The 12,059-nt window shown below is 42.4% G+C and overlaps 1 protein-coding gene across 2 annotated transcripts in view; it reads right to left on the bottom strand.

Annotated features, from left to right (window-relative positions):
- The window catches only part of fbxw7 (F-box and WD repeat domain containing 7), a 66,396-nt gene extending 60,560 nt beyond the window's left edge, over positions 1–5,836 (bottom strand). Inside the window, exon 1 of one of the 2 annotated variants that reach the window (XM_031863268.1) lies at positions 5,755–5,836. The gene's annotated coding sequence lies outside the window, so the exon portion shown is untranslated. The remainder of the gene's footprint in view (positions 1–5,754) is intronic. The other variant, XM_031863270.1, reaches the window with a different exon arrangement.
- Positions 5,837–12,059: the final 6,223 nt, after the last annotated feature.

Below are 12,059 nucleotides of genomic sequence, written 5' to 3'. Positions count from 1 at the left end.
ACACACACACACACACACACACACACACACACACACCCCTCCCTAACAAAAGAACAGCTCTTTTTGTTTTCCAAGAATCATTTGAGCAAAGCCTACCCGAGGCAATTATCCAAGTCTCAACGACTGGTGGTGTTGACATCAATTAGCACACTTTGATTTTTACTAAAAATTTCAAATCTTATCTGACGCAGCACAGAAGACAATTAGCAGCTGTCTGCAGCAGAATTAGACGACCCAGGAATAGCAAGTGGGAAGCCAGTGAGGGATTACCTCTTGGCTGCACTGGTGACTTCCTCTCGTTGGTTGGGGCATATATTGGTTTGCTGTTAGCATGATGTCGCCTTGTAACCATGAAACTCGCATCTTTGCCATGTAAAAAAATAAAAATGTATGTAAAGAATGTATGGAATTTTTGTTTGCCATTTGTGATTTAACGTCTTAATTATATGAAACAAACTAATCGTGTCAACGAAGACAGATGAGCAGTTGTGATCAATATCAGAGATGTCTGTTGGGAAACAACCAATTCAACAGGCCTGTGGAAGTGCATCAGTTTATAATGAGAGCTTCGGTGGAGACAATTTGCCGTCAATGCTGGTGACTCAACAAGTTGCTTTCATGTGGGAGGATAAGAACACTGGTCCTTTGTGGCTCATTTCTGCCTGTGTGACAAGGCCAGTGTGTGGGAGATGCCACCTACAATAAGCCGGCTGCCTTTCCTTCGGAAAAACATTTAATTACCGACAATGAACGGTATCGTGTGTGTGTGTGAGAAGAAAAGTGGAGCACTGAGCGCACCTCAAATTGTCTAAGTTTGCAACGGTAAATCTATTTGGCTGACGAGTTAGTGCTCAATCCCATCTCAAACTGTAATACATGACCTCTCTCTATAAATGTCCCTGTATCAATATTCAAAAAGTAAGAGCTTTGGAAATCTGAAAAGACACAAAGAGGAGAAGGACATCTGAGCAACGATGGATGCTACAAACACTTTAGAGTTAAATAGACACTCTTACTTCACATTCAATGATCTAGACGTAGATGGAACTACCCTGATGGCTGAAGAGAGAGGCTGAAAAGATACAGCAATTTGTTTTTAGTCAAGACAAACTGTACATGTCAGTCACACATCCCATAATATTTATATATTTATATCTTCTTTTAATCCAGATAATTTACAGCTTTTTTTAGCCAGCGTTGATGTTAATGTGTCGTGCCGTCGATGCACTCATGCCCCGCCCCCTTTGCCTTATCGTAGCTCTGCAGATCCATTTGCCACCAAAGGTCTCTGATGAATCAGCATGAGACATCTAATCCTGTCAGATCACATAACGCCTTAGTAATTAGCCACGAGTGATAAGTTCAAATACACTCTAAGATGGTGGGGCAGCAGAGTACTGCATGGAGCCTAACATGGGCATAATATGTTCCTGTTTATTCTTATCATATATCTTTTTTTAAACTATGACAGTTTAACAGAACTTTTAGATTTTAAGACTTGGAGATTGGTTATGGTTTGGAAAAATATGCAGTATTTAAAAAGAAAGGTTGTCTCATGTGTCGTGTAAAATAAATGTATATCTAAATCGCAGATGTAAAAGTTGTTTCAGTAGAACAGTAAAACACATTAAATTGCCTGAAAAATTGCCATTTCTGATTGCAAAACAATTCATGCTGAGTCACGGAAATAAAGAAAAGTGGAACGCAATCATAAAATTCCTAATTTATCTACAGCCCAACAAATAATAAAGTAGCTTAGCTGAAATGTTTCACGCTTGCCTGATGTTTCCTCTGAGAAGCTGAGCAATAGAAAGGGTTTCAAATCAAAGCAGACTTAGAACAAATGTATATTCTCAATTGCGGTGAGTTCTCACCGGCCTTCTGTAATAACGGTCAATTCATTATCTACTGTACGACAGCATTTCCTCAATGTTCACAGACTGTGAACATGAATTCACAGTATGTGGGGTAATGAATACTTCAAATCCTATGAAACAACTTAAAGGATCACTTTGCCAGTTGCACATACCACCCACACTGCAAAGATATAAAGCCAATGCAACATGAGCAGAGTAAACCCCTTTAAGGAGTGGAAGCATTTTCCATCAGTTGTGTGATCATTAACAGTTTCCAGTAAACATGTACTCCACTATAGGATATAAGATTCAACCCATCTGCTACCGTCAAGTGCTCTGCTTTCCCAGAGGCTAACGTATGCGACACACTCTGCAGACATCAACACCCGCTTCAGATACACGCCTCGTGTTCACTCAGCACCGTGTATTCTGTCATTCGACACATTAAACATGTGATGCATGCCCTTCTTGGGGCCCTTGAATAGAAAGGCATCTGAAAATGTAAATCTAAATGAAGTTCAGACTCAACTGCAGAATACCTTTGCACATTAAACCCGCAGAGATGTTGATCCACGGCTTGAATATTGATTCATGAAGCTCTTAAAGAATTTGAAAAGGTGAAGCGATGGGCGTCACCCTCCGAGTATCACCCCGTTGGCTCGGGGTCAAAAAACAAGCATGGCAAGTAAGGGAGGGGAGGGGGGGGATCCTGGATCCTGGGAACACAATCTGTCCTCAACGGGGACATGTGACGACATGCACAGAAAGCTCAACATCCTATTAGAACTTTTTATGGTGCTAATTCCACTTTACACGCGTTTGTGTTCGCACACTTCCGCCACACAGGCAGTGCTTGTGGATGTCGCCTGACCCCACATGGACCGACACATTTTTGGTCCAAACATGGGTCCTGATCCTCCGTCACAACCCCGCTGCCCCGCGTTTGGCTCATGGATACTGCAGCTGTCAAAATGCACATATCATAGTCTGCAAGCCTGCATACGTATACATATGAGAGTATACACACAACCTTTAAATGTGTAACGTATATGAAGGTGATACATCTTCTACTACCTCTACCACTGCACTATGGTTTAAGTGGGTAGAAAAACAGATCTTTCAACCTTCAGTCACATGCAGAAGCCATCACCTACACCGGCATGTTTCACCTGAAACACAGCGAGTGTAAATATCTCAAACGAGAACTGTCGAAAGATGCTGATCCCCTCTCCACCGCTCCTAACTCCAAGAATACAAGACCCACAGCTGAACAATATTTGTACCGTCAACATCAAAGCCAGCTGGCCCACTGCAGTGACTGACAAACAGCTGCGTCCGATGGTAAGAGCCACTCAGGAGCAAATTCAGACTAACTGCTATATTTAGGCCAATATAAGCAAGGACAATGTCCCCATCAAAGGCTCAGACACACACGCATAAAATCACTCTATATTGAGACCACAGGTATAACATATAATGACATATAATATGACATATAATACAGGAAACAACTGTGTTAAGAGAGACGCGTTTTTACTCTTAATATACTCACACCACCATCTGCTGAAGTGATCCTGATCCTCCAACAACTCTTACAGACCATTATAAGCAATGGGGTCTAAAGGACAAACGGTGCTGGGCTGGTCTTAAACCTAAATCAAACTGAGCACATCGGCAAGCTGACAATCTGTTACACTCGTCTTTTGAACATCAAGCGCTCCTCCTCACTCGTCACTCATCAGGTCAGCAAACTGTGAGTGAGGCATGAACGTGCGTGGAGTTTCACCGTGTCCTAATACAGGCTTCTGTGCGCTCTACACATGAATGAAGTGTCTCGCGAGGAGGACGGTGAGCTAGAATTACTAAACACAGCGCTGGGACTCCTCTATCACAAACTGCATGACAAAATGGCCCTGGAATTTATTTATTTTTTCAAATTGTTGTGACCGCACACAGCAGCTGTTTTATTGACACTGGTGACTGATGTTGCAATTCAGCATTCATCCAGACCCTCCTCTGTGTGTTTTGGTATTGATGATAGCAACGGGATGTGCTTTACGTCATCTTTCCTCTCAGAAATGAAGGGAAATGTGATACGATTAAGCTTTTATCTCTCCATCGAGTGGAGCAATCTGTGTCTTAGTAAGATGTCGGTCCTCTGAAGGGTCGAGCAATTTGACAAATAAATCGGCAATGGGCAATTAGCCGTGTACGTCGCTATTTTATTTAGCTAATTTAATGGTCAGCCTCCAAAGAAAAAGTGAGAGTCTCTGCTCAGCAACGGCAGAGAGAGACAGCGAGGAAAAGCAGCTTGTAAAGTCGCCATATTTTCACATCTAACTGTGAATTAATGGGGATTGTTGGAAGGAGGGGAAAGACTAAGATGTTTTTGGTGAATTTTATTTGATCTGTCGAGTTCAAATGAAGTGTGTTTTACAATGAGTTAAATACGCAATTAAGCTTAGTTCTGTGATGGAGAGTCACGTGAATTCAGCAGGTGTATGTTCTGTGTGCAGGTTCAGGCTCTGTTTTAAGAAGGTCATCTAACACTTACACTTCTTTTAATGGATTTCCAGAATCCTCAAAGACTCTTTTAACCATCAGGATGAAAGAATATATTCCAACTTTTGAGATTAGTAACCCGTCACTCAAATTGCAACTCTATTTCCTTTCTAGGTCACCAATGGCTACATTCTTCATTTGGAGAACGAGTTGAAAAATCCTTTTTGTCCTGCGGTGGACGGATGTGGTTGAGATTCAGTCATTAAAGCTTTGACGACGATGTTGGTAGAGAGTACAATCCAATATATCAGTCCATAATCTCCCATTAGGTGTTCAGTACATTGAAATATGTCGACTGTAAAGATTACAGCATATGATTCACATCCTTTGAATACTTATTCAACCATTTAATAAACCCTCATGACCGATGGAAGGGACCAGTCCCAACAGGATACAAGGTGATAATAACTTTGCATTGATTTGCAAATGGGAAGTAGTATCTGTATATTCGTCATGTTTTCAGGTGCTGTCAGGTGAGGGAGTTCTTATTCAGAGAGTCAACATTAATGCATCACTTCATCAAACTTCCTCCTACCCAAAGTTTGGGTAGAAGTTCTGCAACTGTCAACATTCACTCATGAGTGACACAAGATTGTGAAGGAATGTGACGTGATTGGAACGAGACGAGAGCAGCAGCAATAAATGTCATGTGAGCAAGAGGGAACGTGAATGAATAAATCAGGTGAGGTTCTAAATACATTCATCTCATACCTTCTCCCCAGTCTTAAACGCTCCTCAGTCCAGGCTTATTACTTCAGATCTGTCCTATTCAATCCTCACTTGTCATTGGTTTATATGTGCATGTTTAAATATGAAATGTAGTTCCAGAACCCTAATCCCTCTTACTGGGAAGGTTTTCGTCACCGCCTGTTAAAGAGAACACAGTGGGACTTTGCAGTGCAGTAACACACTGATGCCAAAAGAGGGCGTTGCTGTTGTAAATATGACGGCACATTGTGTGGAGTTTTCACAGCAGCGGTGTGATCATAACCAAACACTGCCTGTGACAAACGTCCATGTCTGCTGCAGGAACTCTAAAGAGTCAGTTCACGCAAATGAGGTATGTTTTGGAACCGAGGTCTGCAAAGGATTTATGTTTTATTTGCTCACGATTAATGGTTCCTGTCTCTGAGATACAACGGAGGTGAATGGAATTTTACTTGTGTTGCCAATAGTCTTGAAAAATGAGACAAATAACTTGGACAGAACCAGTGACCCCGTTAACTGTGGAGGATTCCCAGAACTCCCTGTGAACGGTTTACACAGGAACTATTTCTTCAGTGGAAGGTAGAGTGCTTCCAACGAAAACTGTTCAACAAAAAGCAGCTGTGCTTACCTTCTTGTTGGAAGAGCTTTGGTGAGTACAACCCGAGTCCAGGTTGTTATTGGGGGCAGACACATTGTTCCTGAGAGAGGGAGACCGCAGCCCTTCCTCCCTCTCTCCTTCCTCCTCCTCTTCCTCTTCCCTCCCACTCTCCGCAGAATGCTCAAAGTCATCACTGTCTTGGTCCATCTCTTCCTCGTCCTCATCCTCCTCTTCCTCCTCGCCCTCTTCCCTCTCCTCTTCCTCCCGTCCCTGCTCCTCCCCGCCCTCTGTCCTCTCCTCCACCTCCTCCTCCTCCTCCTGGTGACTGCTGCTGTTGTTGTTCTCTTCCTCTTCCTCCTCCTCCTCGTCCTCCTCGCCCAGCGGCTGGCCTCGTAGTCGCCTCTGCTCCGGCCCCCACATCCATCGGGCTCCCTTTTGTCCCCCGTTCACTTCGTTTGGCGGACCCTCCTCGTCTTCCTCCCCGTCCTCCTCTCCCCGAGGGCCGTTGCTGGCTCCCGATTCACTTGGCGCCCATGGTTGTTCTCCCTCGCCATCAACCTGCGACGTCTCAGGCTGTGAAGGGCCAGAAAAAGAAAATTAAATTAAATTCAATGCCTCAGAGGAAAGGTCTGATGCTAAATTAAATCCGTTGTAGTTATACTTGCCTAAAAGTTCCTAATTGGTAACCACAGCGCAGGCCTAAATCAAATTTACACAATTACATCGATTTGATCTATGCATCTTCACACTTCATCTTACAGTTCGCTAATCCAATTTAGATTTTAGGCGTGTATTTCAAACCCTCCCATAGGACGGCCGTATTATTCGTTGAATGTCAGTTGGCCTCACCCTTTGCTGCAGCTGCTCTTCCTCCTCTACTACCCGGTTCATGTGCTCATCCTCATCACCCTCCTCTGCTGCCTGCTGGGGTGCCCGGGCCGTGGAGGAGGCGTTACCTCGCACTGCCGGCCCCCCCGGCCCCCGACTCCGCCTGCTGCTGCTGCCCCCCGACAGCAGATCCTGGTTCATTTCCAAAAGCCAGCTTGCTACCTCCTGGACCTTCGCTAGGCTGTCTGAGGAGGAGAAGGACTTGGCATTCTGCAAAGAGACACACACACACAAAAAAAAGACAGATTGTTAAAATATGTCAATTGTTTACTGGTGTCCACACTCAGCTTGTGTTTCTGAAGCAAACAGCAAACAACTGCTAGAAAGAAAGAATCATTGCACACACACACACACACACACACACCTGCTTGTTTCCTCCCAGGTAATCGTGAATAGCCTTCACCGTATTCTATTCTTGCCCCTGATGTAAAATAATGGACATTAAACATTTGCTCTTGGAGCCACACTATCGCTGCTCAGCAGCAGAGCAGGGAAAGAAAGGTGGGAGTGATTGTGTTTGGCTTCAGATCACACAGCGTTGGAAGCAGAGTCTCACATGAAGACGGATGGGCCGAAAAGCCTTGAGAGCTACTTGTATTCCAGGTACCTAAATCCAATCTGTCAAATGCATAAGCAAAACGCGGCTTAGATGTACCAGAAGCATGTCCAACAACTGTCCTTTAGAGGAGTCTGCAAGCTGCATTTAAATAAAAGACATGTTTGTCTCCTAGATCCGCTGTCTTGCTGCTATGCATCCTCTGTATTATGAAGGGAAACCTACTGAATAAAACACACGAGCCACAAAGCTTACTTCTGTCATGTCTCAAACCAAATGTAGAATCGAACGATGGGCCTCAAAGCTTTATCTACAATGAGACAGCTTCTCCCTCCGACACCGAGTCACAGAAGCGGCGACGCAGACAGGAATCACACTCTTATCTAATCTGTCACCATCAAACCATCATCTCTCTTGAGCTTGAAGTATATTTCAATTCATATGTCCTCACACTTACACATATGATTACAAAAACTACATGTGGATACCTTAACTCTGGGGTTTTTCTTCAGGCTTTTATGAATTTGATTAAACAGACCCTGTATAAGACACCACTCCATGTCCAAATCTTGCCCCATGTTTATTCCCAAATTAGAATCAAATTTGTGATATGGGGCTATATAATGTAACTGACTTGACTCCGACAAAGCCTCCAAACAGGACACGAAATCTCTGTCAGCACTGGATTTGAACCACTAACACCCGAAAGATGCCAATGAATTGACTAAAGTGTTGCATCGAAGGTCTGATCACAGTCGGCTTATTTGGTTAGAAAGGTGAAAGAGGACAGTTGGCTTCCTCGGTTGAATTATGATATTATGATCCTTATAAAAACAGTTTCCTTCAAAGAAACAATTCTCGTCTAAAGATGGTTGATGTTTAAATGAGATGGAGCAAGTATCACTAGTACTACAGTTTTATTGATATTAGATTTGCAAGTAATATTTCCATTTATCCACAGGCAGTATCTTTGAGTGCAAGTGCTGAGCATTTGCTGGCAGCTTTGTGTGTTTCTAAACAAAAAAACTCACTTTTGGAGGACACAGTTTGTATCATAGTGTTGAAAGTCCACTGAGTCGAGTCTTTCGTTGATCAGAATCAAAATATTCTCGTAATAACCACTAATATTTAATGTAAAACAAAAAGGAGGCGTATCCTCTTTGCGTTAGACTTTAGGTTTCCTAACATCCAAATCCATGGATTCTGAAACCACGACACAAGCTCAAACAAACACTCAAAAAGCACATCAACTTAATAGACACATTTTATTCTGCTGACTCAACATTCAAGTAGCAATATAAAGACTTCTGTAAAAGAAGGTAAGTGGTGTGACTCTTGGATTTGTGGGTTGGTAGCATGCAAAGCAGTTCTTAAGTGTTTTTAGTAACAATGACTTCCTCCAATACATGTGAAGCTTTAAGACAAGTAGTAAGAAGTAAGCTTCTTTATGCAAAAGGCCCAACTTTGCATAAATTAGTCGTGGCAGTGAAGTTGTTTCAACACCAAATGGAGATAATCAAGGCATTTCTTACTAATCGGCTCTATTGAGCTATACTGATTTTAAAAAAAAGGCCAATAAGAGTAATTTATTAATGCAATCCATGAAACAGACGTACAAATGACATAAATAAACACACAATGGAATATAGTTCATTCAGGAAACTGGGGCAAAGGCTTCACCCGAGCAACGAGACGCTTTCAAAAAGGGGAGAGAGAAATTCCCTTGAGACGTGAAAAGGCCAGAAAGATTACAGAGAGGGTTTAATATTTTGTAAAAGAGTACAAATGAAAAGAAACAGCTTGGTTGCAGCCATTTCCTTGTTATGCATACAGCATATATTGGATTGATTTTAATAACTTTAATGTACTTGAAGTGTTATTATATTAGCTCCATAATTACAGTGCATCACAGGGCAGTTAATACATCATTATAGCTGAGCACACACTTCTTTCCTGTCACGTAACATGCACATTGTGATTTAAGACCACATGGAGCTCATGCAGTTACGTACATTTCTCAAAGTAGTCCACAACAAACACACAAGGGGTCTTCCAAACAGCTGTTTTTTTGTGAACACCAAGACAAACTTGGCAAGAATCCTTAATCTTTAAAATAATATTTCTGGTTTAAAGTTTTATTGAGATATCCTCTCTATTCTTGATTTATAGACTAGCTACATTTGGCGGTTCACTGTCAGGCACATGAGGTCACAGGTTCACTACTGGTCACACACACATTCCTGAGAAGAAGTTTAATTTTGTCTGCTTTAAAAGGTGCCAACGGGCCTTTTCACTGCCTAAATGCGGTCTTTAGCTAATCTTCACTGTGACAAATTAGGAATCGGCCGTGAAAAATCTCAAAATCTCCTCAACGAACGACATGTGAAATGATAACATTTCTTCGGGAGGCTCACATACTCGTCCGTCTCAGTGAAAACGAATGGCTTTGACTTTGAGGAAGAAGTCACCGGTCCCTTTATGTGCGTCCGTCTCTGCTGCGCGGTCCCGGTGCTGCGCTGGGAAGCATTAGACCCATCTCAGATTGCACGGAGCCCTCTCGGGACTGTTCAGTTCACTGCTGTGAGCTCAGAAGAGGAAGGCTATGAATAGCTAAAGCTGTCCCTGCCTTTTACCGGAACGCCGAGGTTTCCGTTATTAGTTTCCTAAACACAGCATGAAATTAGCTTGTTGTTGTGCAAACAGTAAGCGAGGGTGACTCACAGTAAAAACGTGCTGCTGATAAAACAGGACAAATGTAACCGAGTTCGGATTAATTTGTTGGTCGAGAGCTTTATTGTGTTTGTTTAATTATAGTTGGAAAAATATATATATACACACACACACACACAGTATATAGTTCACCTTCAATTAGACACAAAGGCACCTTTAAATGGCAAGCAGACCATGGTGTCAGACTACTGTGTAGACTAGAACAGAGTGTGCACTTATAAAACTGCTCTTCTGTTGACGTTTTTAACGTGGTCAGACACAAACAAAGACTCCAGGAACACTTGTAGTGAACAAAGACTTGGCACATGGCCTTTAGTATTGCACGACTAAGAATAGAGACTGATGAATGAGGCTTGTGCATGCAAGAGCGATGTAGTGGACACAAATAGCTGTGGGAAGCTGGAGGGGGCAGGTGTGAACTTGTGTCTCCTGAAGCAAACCGGTGACACAGGTGCCCGGGGGGATGGAGAGCCACAGAGAGTAAAACAGAGAAAATGAGAGCGGAGATTTTAAAAAGTTTGTGTCCAGGCTGAGAGGGGTCGCATACAATCGCCTTAGAGGGACGGCAGAACGCAGCCAATCACCTTCTCAGCGGAGCGAATGATACGCTGCAGTCTGTGCGCAGTCGATCTCATTAATAGCGCCGTTAAGCATGTTATAATGAATGCTTGTCAGAGCAATAACGTGTTTATAGACCAGCCCTGATAATGTGTGCCCAGCAGCGTTGCATAAATCCAGACCGTCCCGGGTGTAGCTGCTGATGGGGAGGAGTTAACATTTCATCAGAGGGCACTTCAGAAAGAATGAGCTTCTCTTGTGTGGATGTGGACAGACGGATCCACACGATGTGATGGGTGGGCAACAGGTATGCATCGACTTTCTATGGAGCGCACCAGCTGAAATACAAACATGTTTCCTACCACTGTAAACATAAACTAAAACCAAAAGTCAGTTAGTTCATGAGTTAAAATAACAGCCGAGTTATTTATCAAACAGCTCACTCAATCACTGCCGATTCAACTTCAACTCAAAAGGCAGTCGGAGATGCAATCTAGTGACGGCTGTGATGTTGTAGGCCAGAAGTAAGTCGTTTGAAATGATTTGTAAGGGTGTCCTGAGCAATATGCAGTATCTGATCAGTGAAGGCATTTTAACTGTTCTGTATCAATCTGAACCTATTGCACTCTCACTCGCCAGATGTTAGAGAAATTAGATTTTTCTTTTCAACTGCAGATCTCTCCTTGAGAAATCATCTTTCACATTATTCTTACAAAACACTAATAAAAAAAAGATTATTCCCACAGGGAAGCTTTCAGTCGATACATCATTAACAGATTTATAAAACTCTCAAATTCCAATAATAGTAACGGCCTAGAAGTCCAGCACTGATCAGGTTACAGAAGTGAGGCGCTGATATATTTCACTGCAGAGCCTTTACAGTTAGCAGAACTCCTATTATCATCTCCCAATAGTCATGTGATGTATTTAGGGAGCTGAGAGTAAACGCCTGTTTTATTTAAGCTGGTTAAGAAAGCAACGTTTTCAAGACAAAGAGAAAAATAAAGACAGTTTGGACAGAAGTTTCTGAAGACACCTGTGTTCAATTAGTTAAGAAAGTGGTCTTAAGAAAGTCAAATATTACATTTTCAAGAAAATGTTTCAAGAGTGTTTGAGCTGAACACACTATGTAACATCTGTCACCACTACAAATGTAGTTTGCCTTTTTTTCCAGTACAAACATATTAAGTTTCAAGAGAAAGGGCGACTTTTATACCACTCATCCTGGTTGTTGAAGCAGATCTGTCTCCAGTTTAGGGTTTCTTTGTGATTTAAGTCTGGCTTAATGGGGTGTGAAGGTTCTCTTCTTATTCCGGTGATTGGGGTTATATATTGTACACTGAAATTATTTTGGACAAAATAATCAGTGTTCTACTGACACCTCGTTATGAATCATTGATGTCTGATGGTGGTTGATTATGTAAAAACAATGAGGCATCTATGAAAACATTTATTTCAAATCGTTCAAGTGCATGATGTGCTAATGAGGAGATTCTGTGTTTGATGTTAGATTCGGAGAACAGAGCGATGGGGGGGAAGGAGAGCAGGCACTTGAGCGATTTGAAATAAATGTTTTCATAGATGCCTCATTGTTATTACAAAA

Source organism: Anarrhichthys ocellatus, unplaced genomic scaffold (assembly GCF_004355925.1).
Source record: "Anarrhichthys ocellatus isolate YVR2014 unplaced genomic scaffold, GSC_Weel_1.0 scaffold28, whole genome shotgun sequence".
Taxonomy (NCBI): domain Eukaryota; kingdom Metazoa; phylum Chordata; class Actinopteri; order Perciformes; family Anarhichadidae; genus Anarrhichthys; species Anarrhichthys ocellatus.
This window is presented reverse-complemented; position numbering and strand designations above follow the sequence as displayed.